The following is a 16,862-nucleotide window of genomic DNA, read 5'->3' as shown; positions in this document are numbered from 1 at the left end:
GCCTCAGAGTGCCTGTGTGGCTCAGTGAGTTGAACATCAGACTCTTGATTTTGGCTCAGGTCATGATCTCACTGTTCGTGAATTTGAGCCCCACATTGCATGATGCGCTGACAGCACATCTGCTTGGGATTCTTTGTCTCTGTCTCTGTCTCTTTCTCCCTATCTCTCAAAAATAAGTAAATAAACTTTAAAAAAGAGGCCTCAAAGGCAAGTCCTCTGACACTTATATTCTTCCATTAATATTTTCACTTCTTAGACCTTAAATGTCGCTTATTGGATTTTGCCTACATCCTTCCATTCCTCACTCCACTGATTCAGAAATATTTACTTGTTAAACTTTATGTAAAACCTTATGCATGGAGTGTGTGTGTTGTTAACTATTTCTGATTTCTTGTTTTATATCATGGCTATTTCTACCAAAATCCCCTGATCATTCCTCTGGTCACTATGCCTCTATTCATGTTTCTTATTTGGATTAACATATTCTTATTTCAGGACATACTTTGGCTTCTCTGGAGTAACTTGTATTGATATTTTAGTATATGGGTTAATGTCCTTCACTTTACTCCTTGTTCTAGTAAAGATTATTTAGGACTTGTATTAATTAACATTGCTTAGAAACATGTATCACTAAAGATAGAGAAAAATGGTTAATGATAGTGTTTCTGTTGCATGAAGTCTCAGGGTTGTTTTGCACCATGACACAAGTTTAAATTTTTTAGAGAAAATTCCACTCTTTATTGGGTAAAAAACATCAACTCTTTCTCTTTCTCTACAGCAAATAGCAACATAATGGATTACTTCCTTCTGGATGTTCTGCTTCTCAGAAGCCAAAGATTTGTACTATTTTCCTTATTAAAAAAATCACTCGGAATACACCAGGAAGATGGCGGCGTAGGAGGACGCGGGGCTCACAGCGCGTCCTGCCGATCACTTAGATTCCACCTACACCTGCCTAAAGAACCCAGAAAACCGCCAGAGGATTAGCAGAAGGGAGTCTCCGGAGTCAAGCGCAGACTAGAGGCCCACGGAAGAGGGTAGGAAGGGCGGCGAGGCGGTGCGCGCTCCACGGACTGGCGGGAGGGAGCCGGGGCGGAGGGGCGGCTCGCCGGCCAAGCAGAGCCCCCGAGTCTGGCTGGCAAAAGCGGAGGGGCCGGACAGACTGTGTTCCGACAGCAAGCGCGACTTAGCGTCTGGGAGGTCATAAGTTAACAGCTCTGCTCGGAAAGCGGGAAGGCTGGAGGACAAAGGGAGGGAGAGCTGCCGAGCCCCCGGACGGCAGAGCTCAGCTTAGCGGGGAACAAAGGCGCCAGCGCCATCTCCCCCGCCCATCCCCCAGCCAAAATCCCAAAGGGAACCAGTTCCTGCCAGGGAACTTGCTCGCTTCGCGCAAACACCCAACTCTGTGCTTCTGCGGAGCCAAACCTCCGGCAGCAGATCTGACTCCCTCCCGCTGCCACAGGGCTCCTCCTGAAGTGGATCACCTAAGGAGAAGCGAGCTAAGCCTGCCCCTCCAGCCCCCGTGCACCTTGCCTACCCACCCCAGCTAATACGCCAGATCCCCAGCAACACAAGCCTGGCAGTGTGCAAGTAGCCCAGACGGGACACGCCACCCCACAGTGAATCCCGCCCCTAGGAGAGGGGAAGAGAAGGCACACACCAGTCTGACTGTGGCCCCAGCAGTGGGCTGGGGGCAGACATCGGGTCGGACTGCGGCCCCGCCCACTAACTCCAGTTATACACCACAGCACAGGGGAAGTGCACTGCAGGTCCTCACCACGCCAGGGACTCTCCAAAATGACCAAACGGAAGAATTCCCCTCAGAAGAATCTCCAGGAAATAACAACAGCTAATGAACTGATCAAAAAGGATTTAAATAATATAACAGAAAGTGAATTTAGAATAATAGTCATAAAATTAATCGCTGGGCTTGAAAACAGTATACAGGACAGCAGAGAATCTCTTGCCACAAAGATCGAGGGACTAAGGAACAGTCACGAGGAGTTGAAAAACGCTTTAAACGAATTGCAAAACAAAATGGAATCCACGATGGATGGCTCGGCTTGAAGAGGCAGAGGAGAGAATAGGTGAACTAGAAGATAAAGTTATGGAGAAAGAGGAAGCTGAAAGAAAGAGAGATAAAAAAATCCAGGAGTATGCGGGGAAAATTAGAGAACTAAGTGATACACTAAAAAAAAATAATATACGCATAATTGGTATCCCAGAGGAGGAAGAGAGAGGGAAGGGTGCTGAAGGGGTACTTGAACAAATTATAGCTGAGAACTTCCCTGAACTGGGGAAGGAAAAAGGCATTGAAATCCAAGAGGCACAGAGAACTCCCTTCAGACGTAACTTGAATCGATCTTCTGCACGACATATCATAGTGAAACTGGCAAAATACAAGGATAAAGAGAAAATTCTGAAAGCAGCAAGGGATAAACGTGCCCTCACATATAAAGGGAGACCTATAAGACTCGTGACTGATCTCTCCTTTGAAACTTGGCAGGCCAGAAAGGCTTGGCACGATATCTACAGTGTGCTAAACAGAAAAAATATGCAGCCGAGAATCCTTTATCCAGCAAGTCTGTCATTTAGAATAGAAGGAGAGATAAAGGTCTTCCCAAACAAACAAAAACTGAAGGAATTTGTCACCACAAAACCAGCCCTACAAGAGATCCTAAGGGGGATCCTGTGAGACAAAGTACCAGAGACATCACTACAAGCATAAAACATACAGACATCACAATGACTCTAAACCCATATCTTTCTATAATAACACTGAATGTAAATGGATTAAATGCGCCAACCAAAAGACATAGGGTATCAGAATGGATAAAAAAACAAGACCCATCTATTTGCTGTCTACAAGAGACTCATTTTAGATCTGAGGACACCTTTAGATTGAGAGTGAGGGGATGGAGAACTATTTATCATGCTCCTGGAAGCCAAAAGAAAGCTGGAGTAGCCATACTTATATCAGACAAACTAGACTTTACATTAAAGGCTGTAACAAGAGATGAAGAAGGGCATTATATAATAATCACAGGGTCTATCCACCAGGAAGAGCTAACTATTATAAATGTCTATGCGCCAAATACCCGAGCCCCCAGATATATAAAACAATTACTCATAAACATAAGCAACCTTATTGATAAGAATGTGGTCATTGCAGGGGACTTTAACACCCCACTTACAGAAATGGATAGATCATCTAGACACACAGTCAATAAAGAAACAAGGGCCCTGAATGATACATTGGAACAGATGGACTTGACAGATATATTTAGAACTCTGCATCCCAAAGCAACAGAATATACTTTCTTCTCGAGTGCACATGGAACATTCTCCAAGATAGATCATATACTGGGTCACAAAACAGCCCTTCATAAGTTTACAAGAATTGAAATTATACCATGCATACTTTCAGACCACAATGCTATGAAGCTTGAAATCAACCACAGGAAAAAGTCTGGAAAACCTCCAAAAGCATGGAGGTTAAAGAACACCCTACTAACGAATGAGTGGGTCAACCAGGCAATTAGAGAAGAAATTAAAACATATATGGAAACAAACGAAAATGAAAATACAACAATCCAAACGCTTTGGGACGCAGCGAAGGCAGTCCTGAGAGGAAAATACATTGCAATCCAGGCCTATCTCAAGAAACAAGAAAAATCCCAAATACAAAATCTAACAGCACACCTAAAGGAAATAGAAGCAGAACAGCAAAGGCAGCCTAAACCCAGCAGAAGAAGAGAAATCATAAAGATCAGAGCAGAAATAAACAATATAGAATCTAAAAAAACTGTAGAGCAGATCAACGAAACCAAGAGTTGGTCTTTTGAAAAAATAAACAAAATTGACAAACCTCTAGCCAGGCTTCTCAAAAAGAAAAGGGAGATGACCCAAATAGATAAAATCATGAATGAAAATGGAATGATTACAACCAATCCCTCAGAGATACAAACAATTATCAGGGAATACTATGAAAAATTATATGCCAGCAAATTGGACAACCTGGAAGAAATGGACAAATTCCTAAACACCCACACTCTTCCAAAACTCAATCAGGAGGAAATAGAAAGCTTGAACAGACCCATAACCAGCGAAGAAATTGAATCGGTTATCAAAAATCTCCCAACAAATAAGAGTCCAGGACCAGATGGCTTCCCAGGGGAGTTCTACCAGACATTTAAAGCAGAGATAATACCTATCCTTCTCAAGCTATTCCAAGAAATAGAAAGGGAAGGAAAACTTCCAGACTCATTCTATGAAGCCAGTATTACTTTGATTCCTAAACCAGACAGAGACCCAGTAAAAAAAGAGAACTACAGGCCAATATCCCTGATGAATATGGATGCAAAAATTCTTAATAAGATACTAGCAAATCGAATTCAACAGCATATAAAAAGAATTATTCACCATGATCAAGTGGGATTCATTCCTGGGATGCAGGGCTGGTTCAACATTCGCAAATCGATCAACGTGATACATCACATTAACAAAAAAAAAGAGAAGAACCATATGACCCTGTCAATCGATGCAGAAAAGGCCTTTGACAAAATCCAGCACCCTTTCTTAATAAAAACCCTTGAGAAAGTCGGGATAGAAGGAACATACTTACACATCATAAAGGCCATTTATGAAAAGCCCACAGCTAACATCATCCTCAACGGGGAAAAACTGAGAGCTTTTTCCCTGAGATCAGGAACACGACAGGGATGCCCACTGTCACCGCTGCTGTTTAATATAGTGCTGGAAGTTCTAGCATCAGCAATCAGACAACAAAAGGAAATCAAAGGCATCAAAATTGGCAAAGATGAAGTCAAGCTTTCGCTTTTTGCATATGACATGATATTATACATGGAAAATCCGATAGACTCCACCAAAAGTCTGCTAGAACTGATACATGAATTCAGCAAAGTTGCAGGATACAAAATCAATGTGCAGAAGTCAGTTGCATTCTTATACACTAACAATGAAGCAACAGAAAGACAAATGAAGAAACTGATCCCATTCACAATTGCACCAAGAAGCATAAAATACCTAGGAATAAATCTAACCAAAGATGTAAAAGATCTGTATGCTGAAAATTATAGAAAGCTTATGCAGGTAATTGAAGAAGATATAAAGAAATGGAAAGACATTCCCTGCTCATGGATTGGAAGAATAAATATTGTCAAAATGTCAATACTACCCAAAGCTATCTACACATTCAATGCAATCCCAATCAAAATTGCACCAGCATTCTTCTCAAAACTAGAACAAGCAATCCTAAAATTCATATGGAACCACAAAAGGCCCCGAATAGCCAAAGTAATTTTGAAGAAGAAGACCAAAGCAGGAGGCATCACAATCCCAGACTTTAGCCTCTACTACAAAGCTGTCATCATCAAGACAGCATGGTATTGGCATAAAAACAGACACATAGACCAATGGAATAGAATAGAAACCCCAGAACTAGACCCACAAACGTATGGCCAACTCATCTTTGACAAAGCAGGAAAGAACATCCAATGGAAAAAAGACAGTCTCTTTAACAAATGGTGCTGGGAGAACTGGACAGCAACATGCAGAAGGTTGAAAGTAGACCACTTTCTCACACCATTCACAAAAATAAACTCAAAATGGATAAAGGACCTGAATGTGAGACAGGAAACCATCAAAACCTTAGAGGAGAAAGCAGGAAAAGACCTCTCTGACCTCAGCCGTAGCAATCTCTTACTCGGCACATCCCCAAAGGCAAGGGAATTAAAAGCAAAAGTGAATTACTGGGACCTTATGAAGATAAAAAGCTTCTGCACAGCAAAGGAAACAACCAACAAAACTAAAAGGCAACCAACAGAATGGGAAAAGATATTTGCAAATGACACATCGGACAAAGGGCTAGTATCCAAAATCTATAAAGAGCTCATCAAACTCCACACCCGAAAAACAAATAACCCAGTGAAGAAATGGGCAGAAAACATGAATAGACACTTCTCTAAAGAAGACATCCGGATGGCCAACAGGCACATGAAAAGATGTTCAACGTCGCTCCTTATCAGGGAAATACAAATCAAAACCACACTCAGATACCACCTCACGCCAGTCAGAGTGGCCAAAATGAAGAAATCAGGAGACTATAGATGCTGGAGAGGATGTGGAGAAACAGGAACCCTCTTGCACTGTTGGTGGGAATGCAAATTGGTGCAGCCGCTCTGGAAAGCAGTGTGGAGGTTCCTCAGAAAATTAAAAATAGACCTACCCTATGACCCAGCAATAGCACTGCTAGGAATTTATCCAAGGGATACAGGAGTACTGATGCATAGGGGCACCTGTACCCCAATGTTTATAGCGGCACTCTCAACAATAGCCAAATTATGGAAAGAGCCTAAATGTCCATCAACTGATGAATGGATAAAGAAATTGTGGTTTATATACACAATGGAATACTACGTGGCAATGAGAAAAAATGAAATATGGCCTTTTGTAGCAACATGGATGGAACTGGAGAGTGTGATGCTAAGTGAAATAAGCCATACAGAGAAAGACAGATACCATATGGTTTCACTCTTATGTGGATCCTGAGAAACATAACAGAAACCCATGGGGGAGGGGAAGGAAAAAAAAAAAAAAAGAGGTTAGAGTGGGAGAGAGCCAAAGCATTAGAGACTGTTAAAAACTGAGAACAAACTGAGGGTTGATGGGGGGTGGGAGGGAGGGCAGGGTGGGTGATGGGTATTGAGGAGGGCACCTTTTGGGATGAGCACTGGGTGTTGTATGGAAACCAATTTGACAGTAAATTTCATATATTAAAAAATAAAAAATAAAAAAAAAAGGAAAAAAAAAATCACTCATCTTTGCAGACACTGAGGTCCTTAAGACAGTATATTGCTAAGAATGAATCAAAAAATGCTTCCATGTGTCCAAGAGAGATTAATATTATGTTTGCCATAAGTTTCTGCAATGAATCGTTTGCATCCAAATGGGTATTAGAAACCATACTCTGCCATTCAACATATGTCTTACAAATAGAAGATAAAGATATTATTAATTACAACCTATGTAGCATTTTGCTTGTGTTTTAGCAAGCACATGAATCTGGTCTTACATTAAAATGATTTCTGTATTTTGCTTATTCACTCAAACGGAGAGAAAGGACTGTGTATTATGTGTTGATCTCTTGGTCTTTCTCATGCCTATGTATGGTGCATTGCACTTAACATATACTTAATACATTTGTTGCATGGAATTGATCATACAGAGAAAGTTAAAGGAGATAATGGATATCACAATCAACTCTTGCAGAGATCAAACACCATGATAATTGAAGAAGGCCCCTGGTTTTTATATGCTTCAATAGCATTTATTGAACCCCTACTATGTAAAATGTTCTGATCTAGCTGATGAGTTTCAAGGAGGTGTAGCATATATCATCTACTAAATATAATGACATATTGTACTAGAGATATAGCCAAATCTGGAGGAATTACATATGGGTGCATATGCTTATTTTTCCTCTTATTAGTATCTACTAAGTATTAGACACTAAGTTAGATATGGGAGTGGGTAGAAGAAAAACTTATTTTATCACTGAAACCTACCTTCAGCCTGTCCCTATCTTTACAAATATGAGTAAGACTCACCTCACAAGTTTCTTTTGATTAAGTAATATATAATATTAGTTGAATCCAATTAAAATATCAAGGCCAATATACTAATAATATGTTGAGCAAGACTGCAGATTGTGTAAATACACACTGAGTTGAAAGTTAATGCAAATAATTTCTAAATGATTCAGTAAATTGAATTGATCAATTTCTAAAAATCATGAAGAAAGTTGATTATCTCATCTACCGTTTTATGTATTAGTTTTAATTAGCTAATTGTTTAATTCATATCCAAATTAGTTAGTATATGGTGCAATGATTTCAGGAGCAGAGCCCAGTGATTCATCCTCTACATATGACACCCCGTGCTGATCCCAAGTGTCTTAATGCCCCTTTCCCATTTAGCCCATTCTCCCACTCACAACCCCTCCAGCAACCCTGTTTGTTCTCTATATTTAAGTGTCTCTTATGTTTTGTTCCACTCCATTTTTATACTATTTTTGCTTCCTTTTCCTTATGTTCATCTGTTTTGTATCTTAAATTCCACATATGAATGAAGTCATATGATATTTGTCTTTCTCTAATTTCACTTAACATAATGCAGTCTAGTTCGATCCACGTTTTTGTAAATGACAAGATTTCGTTCTTTTTATTGCCAAGTAATACTCCATCGTGTGTGTGTGTGTGTGTGTGTGTGTGTGTGTATGTCACATCTTCTTTATCCATTAATCTGTTGATGGACATTTGGGGTCTTTCCATACCTTGGCTATTGTCAATAACATTGCTATAAACATTGTGGTTCATGTGCTCCTTCAAAACAGCACACCTGTATCCTTTGGATAAATACCTAGTAGTGCAATTGCTGGGCCGTAGGGTAGTTCTATTTTTAATTTTTTGAAGAACTTCCATATCGTTTTCCAGAGTGGCTGCACCAGTTTGCATTCCCACCAGCAGTGCAAAAGGGTTCCTCTTTCTCCATATCCTCACCAATATCTGTCGTTGCCTAAGTTGTTGATTTTAGCCATTTTGACTGGTGTGAGTGGTATCTCATTGTGGTTTTGATTTGTATTTCCCTGATGATGAGTGATGTTGAGCATTTTTTCATGTGTCTGTTAGCCATCTGGATGTCTTCTTTGGAAGAGTGTCCATTCATGTCTTTTGCACATTACTTCATTGGGTTATTTGGCTTCTGGGTGTTGAGTTTGATAAGTTTTCTATAGATTTTGGATACTAACCATTTATCGGATATGTCACTTGCAAATATCTTCTCCCATTCTGGCCATTGCCTTTTAGCTTTGCTGATTGTTTCCTTCACCGTGCAGAAGGTTTTTATATTCATGAGGTCCCAATAGTTCATTTTTGCTTTTGTTTCCCTTGCCTCCAGAGACACGTTGAGTAAGAAGTTGCTGCAGTCTAGGTGAAAGAGATTTTTTCCTGCTTTCTCCTCTAGGATTTTAATGACTTCCTGTCTTACATTTAAGTCTTTCACCATTTTGAGTTTATTTTTGTGTATGGTGTAAGAAAGTGGTGCAGGTTCATTTTTCTGCATGTTGCTGTCCAGTTTTTCCTACACAATTCGCTAAAGAGACTGTTTTTATTTCATTAGATATTCTTTCCTTCTTTGTCAAAAATTAGTTGACCATACATTTGTGGGTCTATTTCTGGATTTTCTATTCTATTCCATTTATCTATGTGTCTATTTTTGTGCCAGTACCATACTGTATTGATGATTACAGCTTTGTAAAACATCTTGAAGTCCAGAATTTTGATCCCTCCAGCTTTGGTTTTCTTTTTCAGGCTTGGTTTGGATATCTGGGGTCCTTTCTGCTTGCAAACAAATTTTAGGATTGTTCTATCTCTGTGAAGAATGCTGTTGTTATTTTATAGGGATTGCATTGAATATGTAGATTGCTTTGGGTAGCATCAACATTTTAATATTTGTTCTTCCAATCCATGAGCATGGAATGTTTTTCCTTTATTTGTGCATCTTCTTCAATTTATTTCATAAGCTTTCTATAGTTTTTAGTGTATAGATTTTTCAACACTTTGGTTAGGTTTATTCCTAGGTATCTTATGGTTTTTGGTGTAATTGTAAATGAGCTTGCAGTTTGGACCTTTAGAAAAATCTATCTTCAATACCCCAGACTCTGGTAACTAGTATTCTATTCTTTTTATGATTTTTTAAAAATATCCCACATATAAGTGGTATTAGTCAGTATCTATATTTTTCTATCTGGAAATGTAAATTGGTTCAGTGTCTATGGAACACAGTAGGGAGGCTTTTCAAAAAATTCAAAATAGAAATACTATGTGATCTAACATTTCCACATCTGGATATATATCCAATGGAAGTGAAAACAAGATATCAAGGAAATATATGCATTCACATATTTATTCCGACATTATTCACAATAACCAAGATATAAAAACACGTTGTGTCCACAAATGGATGATGGGATGGAGAAATTTATTTATATAATGTAATATTCAGCAGCAATAAAAAAGGAATTCCTGCCATTTGTGACAACATGAATGTATTTTAAAGGCATTATACTAAATGTTAGCTTTCATTAGTATTATTATCATTATCATTATTGCTTTTAATATAATCAATGGACACTTGGCCAATGGAATTAGGCATTTTAAAGCATCTACTGAATAATTCTGTGAAAAAACATGCTAGATAAAGATTTAGACTTTGTCTTGACACTCAGTTTTAGTAAAGGAACAATTATATACATAAATAATTACAATACAGTATGAGAAAATCATCAATTACATGTTGCAGGCATGTAGAGAGTAAGCAAGTAAGTTCCTGTAAATATTAAAATAATGACACTAAACCTCATTGGTTTAATTTATGAACTAGATTTAATAATATATGTAAAACATTTGGCACATATTAGGTGATTAATACATTTTAGAAATAAGGTAGATAACATAATATATTATACTCAATAAAAATATTGTGAGGTCTGGGGTTCCCAGACATTTGGTCAAACATTATTCTGACTGTATCTGTAAATACTGCTGGATGAGATTAACATTTGAATTGGTAGGTTGAGTAAAGAAGATTTCCCTCCTGAATGTAAGTGGGCCACATTCAATTAGGTGAAGACCTGAATACAACCATAAGACGGTTTATCCTGTGAGTTAGAGGTAGCTCCTCCTGCCAGACTGCCTTCAACCAGCAAATTATTGCTTCTTTGGACATGAATTGAAACATGAGCTTTTCTTGGTCTTGGACCTGACAGCCTTCAAACTGGAACGACAGCATCTCTCCTGGGTCTCCAGTTTTTCAACTCTAGATTTCGAGAATTGACAGTCTCCATAATCATGTGAAATAGCTCCTTATACATAAATATTTCCTATTCATTTTTTCCCTCTGGAGAAACATGACTAATACACATGTGACGTATAATATAACCAGAGATAAGGTTGATATGTCTGAAGCATAGGATACATTATTTGGGTGTGAGGTGGTGTGTCAGAGAACAGTTATCTGAAGATGAGGACTAGTGACAAATGTTTGGAATGATTTTGGTTAATTATATATATGTAAGATCTCTCACATTTTAGGTAGTAGAGGTAGTAAAAGGAGAAGCAGATGATAGTATGATAGAGAAGTCTCAAATATAAAAACTAAAAAAAAAAAGTGAAAAATACAGGACAGATATTTTTCTCATACCAAACAACTCCAGCTAGTAAAGGAAGTGATGGCATGGCAACAACATTTTTATCCAAGTATGTTGGAGTACTAAAAAGGGCATTTATCAAGTATAAAAACTGAAATAAATTCATTTGTGGATGGCATTCCCAGATTGTGGGAGCAATTCCATTAGACACATGCCATTTTAAAAAATAATGGGTGAAAAATGGGGCACTTGGTTGCCTCAGTCGGTTAACATTTGACTTCAGTTTGGGTCATGATCTCATGGTTTGTGAATTTGAGCCTTGCATCAGGCTCTCTGCTGTCAGCACAGAGCCTGCTTCAGATCCTCTGTATCCCTCTCTGCTCCTCTCCTTCTCATGCCTTCTCTTTCTCTTTCTCTCTCTGCCCTCTCAAAAATAAAAGCATTTAAAAACAAAAATAAAAATAATGGATGAAAATTAGTGATATAATTCATCCTTTCTAACCTGCATTTGGAAATTTCACCTCAGCTAGAGTAATCTTTCAAAAACACAACTATAGATACTTGTGATCCAGAGAAGATAGCATATATTTATATCTTCTTATTTCTCCCTGATAAGAACAATTGTAAAGGTAAAAATGCAGGAAACAACTGACGTAGTACTTTGAAAGGTGTAACAAGGAAGGTGAGCTGGCTTGGAACCCCTGTATTGGAAGATATATACAATGTCAGGGTATTGTAAAAGTCTTCAGTCAAGAGAAGGTAATACATGTCTGTTGTTTTCCTATCACCAACCTTACAACATGCAGTCCAAACTCTTTCTTCTTCTTGGTCAACAGTCCCGTTGGCAAAACCAGTGATCCTGGCACCACTGGAAAAGGGGAAACAATTGGAAAATCCACTGGCTACAACTGGTCAAGAAAATATCTCCCTTCCCTGTTGGGCTGAGGCTTCTCTCCCCCAATGAGAGTCACTGATTGGAATGGTGACACTGGTGAGAGGGTTCCACCATGTCATGTGAAAGAACTGGGAAACTTCTTTATCCCAATAAGCCTGAACTCTTCTCCCCCACCATGAGAGAACAGGAAAACTAAGGAACACCAACAAGGGAGATCCTACCATAACAATACTCTCTTAGAATTAAACTGTCATTGAAATCACAGCCCCCAAAATAGACTAAGATCTGTGTGCTCAACCTAAATAGGGTTACTGCTTGTTAAAATGAAAGATTTCAATATGACTCCAAATCTTCTAACATTATAACCAAAATTTCCAGGCTACATGAAAAATCATGTGTCAAATCAAGAACCAGATAAATCACAACTTGAATGAAAAAAGACAATTAACAAATGCCAATACAAAACTTAGTCATGTTGGGAGTAGCTGACAAAGATTTTAAAGCAGCCATCATAAAAATGTTTCAACAATTACATTTTTCAAAAAAAGAAAAACATATATATATATATATATAATTAAAGCAAAGAAACAGGTGCTTTATAAAAGACTAAATGGAAATGAGAGAACTGGAAAAAAAATAGAAATGAAAAACTCATTATGTGGGCTCAGTAGTGGAGAGGACGTGACAGAGGTTAGAATAAGTGGAGTGGAGAACAGATAAATAGAATTTGCCCAGTGAAAACAATAGAGAAAAAAAGTGGATGGATAAAAGGAGGCAAGCTTCAAAGATCTATAGGGCAATAACAAAATATATTACATTAGTATCTTTGAAGTCACAAAAATTGAAGAGAGAGAGTGAGGATAAACAAATATTTCAAGAAATAATGGCTGAAGTGTTCCAAAATTTGGAGAAAGATATAAACCCATTGATTCAAGAAGTTGTGCAAATCTAGAAAAGATTAACCCAAAGAAACACATTCCAAGACAAATAATACTTAAAATTCTGAAAAATAGGACAAATAAAATATTTAAAGCAAAAACAAGATGATGCATCACTTATAAGGTACAACAATTCAAATGACAGAATTCTCATTTGAAATCATGGGGGCCAGGAAAAAGTGGCACAAAATTTTCAAGTAATGAAATAAAGGAACTGGCAATAATGAATTATTTATTTAAAAATCTATCAGAAATTTTCAGAAATGATGGGAATTTAATGCATTAATAAACAAAGGGGAAAAAAAGAATATTTTAGGAAACCTAACCTACTTTTAAAAATTGTTCAGGGCTGGTCAGCAAGATGGAAAAAAATGGAATCCTTGGATACTATTTCCCTTATGAACACACTAATTTAACAATCCTTAGGCATATTTCTTCTATGAGAAGTTCAGAAACTAGTAAAGAGGCTCCTGCATCTGGGGTAAGTGTGAAACCAGACACATCAAAGTCTGTAGGGACATTTTAAATACATTCTTGCCATAACCTCTACCCCCAGAATGGCACCATATGATTGGGACTGTAATCCCCAGTTTCTCACTGGGAAGAGAAAGAGATGTCCTATATGTCCAATACCCCAAAATTTCTGGGGGCTACGCAGAATCCTGACATGTGTCTAGCTTGTCTTGGAAGGCTGATGGAACATGGCATACTCTAGTTGTCTAAGACCAGTAAAAACAGAAATGGCAATTTGAGCTAGCAGTAGCCATAGCTCCTTCTCCCAGCCCAGCACAGAACTAGAAGTTGAAAAACCTCAGCAACCAGCTTCTTACTGGGGAGGAAAAGCGATGCATTGCATATCCAATGCCCTCATAATTCAAGGGGCTACAGAGATGACTAGTTTATGTATAGCCTGTCTTAGAACAGTAATGGAACATGAGACATGACAATACTTTAGCTACTTGGAGCCAGTGAGAACCAAGGCTGCAATTCAGGTTGGCAGTTGTCATAGCCACACCCCCAAGATAAGCACAGAAATAGCAGTTAAAAAACCTCAGATGCCAGTTTTTACACAGGGAGCGATGGAGATGCATCATATATCCAATGTCTCAACTTTTCTGGGGGCTACCCAGAGTTTTGACTTCTGTCTAGCCTGTCTCAGAGAGTGCTGACAGGATAAGAGACACAACATTCCCTAGCCATCTATGGACAATGAAAATAGAGACAACAGTTCAGAAGGCCAGTGCCTACTTCAAATCTCAACACAGAGCAAGTGGACCAAAACCTTCCAGATCCCAACCTTCTTAGAGAGGAAAAAAGGTGCACTGTATGGCCAACATCCTATTTCTGAGGACTACCCAGAAGACTGGTTTCTGTCTAGCTAATGGGACTCATACTGTAGTATACTCTAAAGGGTTGTTGGGATATGGCATAATATAACCACCCTGGGCCATTGATAACACAAGGAGGATTGGACTGCCAATTGCCAGAGCCATTCCTCCTGGCTCACCACAGAGTAAACAGATGAAAAAGTCCTGCTCCCAGCTTCTATTAGGTGAGTGAAAGACATGTACCACGTGTCCAACAATCCATATTATCTGACACCTGTCTGAGAAATTTGCTCCAGTGTTGCTTATCTCACAGTGCTAACAGAACCCAGCATACTGTAGATTCGTGTGGGCTGCTAAGAACAAAGAAAACACAGAGGTCAGCTGGAAAGATGACAGAATAAGAGAAAACTAACTGTGACTCATCTCATGTATACAAATAGATAACACCCACATCAGTGTAAATGACCCAAGAAATGACATGAAGATTGGCAGAACAAACTTCACAACTAAAGGCAAGGAAGAGGCCACATCGAAGAAGGTAGGAAGGAAAATTATTTGGTCTGGGAGTAAAACAGACTGTGGCTGTCTGCAGTGGGGAGGGAACCAATGGTGAACAGAAGGGATGAAAACAGATTTGACACCAATAAGCCCATGAACAGGGAGGACATATTCCCATAATATTTACCTTTATAAGTGTGAGGAACCAAATTTCATAAGTTTTTAGAACAAACAGGACTTAAAGCCTGGAATTTAAAAAAATGTCTCTCTGGGAGAGCACAGAAGGTGTTAGGAAGTGGAGACCTTGCCCTTAAAGAGACAGCACAACAAACAGTCCTTGTTACAGTGTAGAACCAACAGTTTGAAAAACATCAGGAGGAGATGGGAGGGAGAGTGATTTACTCATGCCAGAATATATCCTGGAGAGACAGAGATCACAGGAGGAATGTTCCAGAAAAAAAGGATCTGGCAGGTGCCATTTCCCTCCCCTGCCCCCCAGAATAAAAAAACAGCCAACTGTAGGAGCCAAATGGGGCCTACATTGCTTACCTAACTTGCTTGAACCAAACCCTGCCACACCATATTTCAACAGGTCAGTCCCTCCCAGTCACAATGCCTGAGTTCAATGCTATAAGCCCCTCCACTAGAAGACATGCACAAATACCACCAACACCATATCTCCTGAACCAGGCATTTTGCATGACCTCAGTTCTGGCAGTAGTGAGGAGAAGGTCTTGTTTCACAAGCAGACCACTGCACACCTTGTTGCACACAATAGGCAAAGAGAGACTCTAAGGACAACTGGACTAAAGGAGAAAGAGGCCAAGCCTCAACATAAGAGAGCATGCAAAACATAGGAGATACTTCCTGAAGTGTCAGGCCCTAGGAAACATGTGACAGTGCAGTGCAAGACACTATAGCAACTGTTCTTCATAAGACTATTATCTTAAAAAACAAGAGAAGCAACTGAGTTTCCTAACACATGTAAACAGACACAGAATGTCAGGCAAAATAAAGAGACAGATAAGTTTCTCCCATATGAAAGAAAATGACAAAACCACAACAAGAGATCAAAGTAAAATGATATAGGTAATATGCCTCATGGAGAATTTAAAGTAATGTTCATAAAGATACGAACTGGACTGGAGAAAAGAGTGGAGGACATCAGTGAGACCCTTAAGATATGGAGAATCAATAACAGATCAAGAAAAAAATAAATTAAAAATACACTTGATGGGATAAATAACAGGTGGGGTGGAGCAGAGGTACAAATTAATGAATTAACAAAGAGAGAGTAATAGAAAGTAACAGAGTTGAGCAAAGGAGAGGAAAGAAATTTATGCAATTTGAGAATAGTCTTAGGGAAATAAGTGACTCCATAAAACATAATAACATCTGCATTATAAGGATAGAAGAAGAAGAAGAAGAAGAAGAAGAAGAAGAAGAAGAGAAATAAGGGGACAGAAAATCTATTTGAATAAATAATAGCTGTAACCTCCATAATCTGGAGAATGAAACAGATATCCAGATCCAAGAGGCACAGAGATCTTCCCCAAAATTCAACCCAACAGGATCACACCAAGACAGGTTGTAATTAAAATGGCAAAAGTGGCAATAAAGACAAAAAATGTTATAAGTATCAAAAAGAAGACAGTTACATACAAGGAAAATACCATAAGGCTAAGAGTTGATTTTTCAGTAGGATCTTTGTAGGCCAGAAGGAGAGGCATGATATATTAAAAATGATGAAAAGGATGTATCTGCAGTCAAGAATACTCTATACAGCAAGGCTATCATTCAGAATAAAAAGAAAGATAAAGAGTTTCTTAAACAGAAACTAAAGGAGTTCATGACCAATAAACCAGTCCTATAGCTAATATAGAAGGGAACTCTTTAAGTGAAAAGGAAGACCTTAAGTGAGAGTATGAAAAGAAAAAAAAACACAAGTCAAGGAATTCATAAAATAAAATGAGATA

The sequence above is a fragment of the Panthera pardus genome, unplaced genomic scaffold (assembly GCF_024362965.1).
Source record: "Panthera pardus isolate Hobbes unplaced genomic scaffold, ASM2436296v1 HiC_scaffold_27, whole genome shotgun sequence".
Taxonomy (NCBI): Eukaryota; Metazoa; Chordata; class Mammalia; order Carnivora; family Felidae; genus Panthera; species Panthera pardus.
This window is presented reverse-complemented; position numbering follows the sequence as displayed.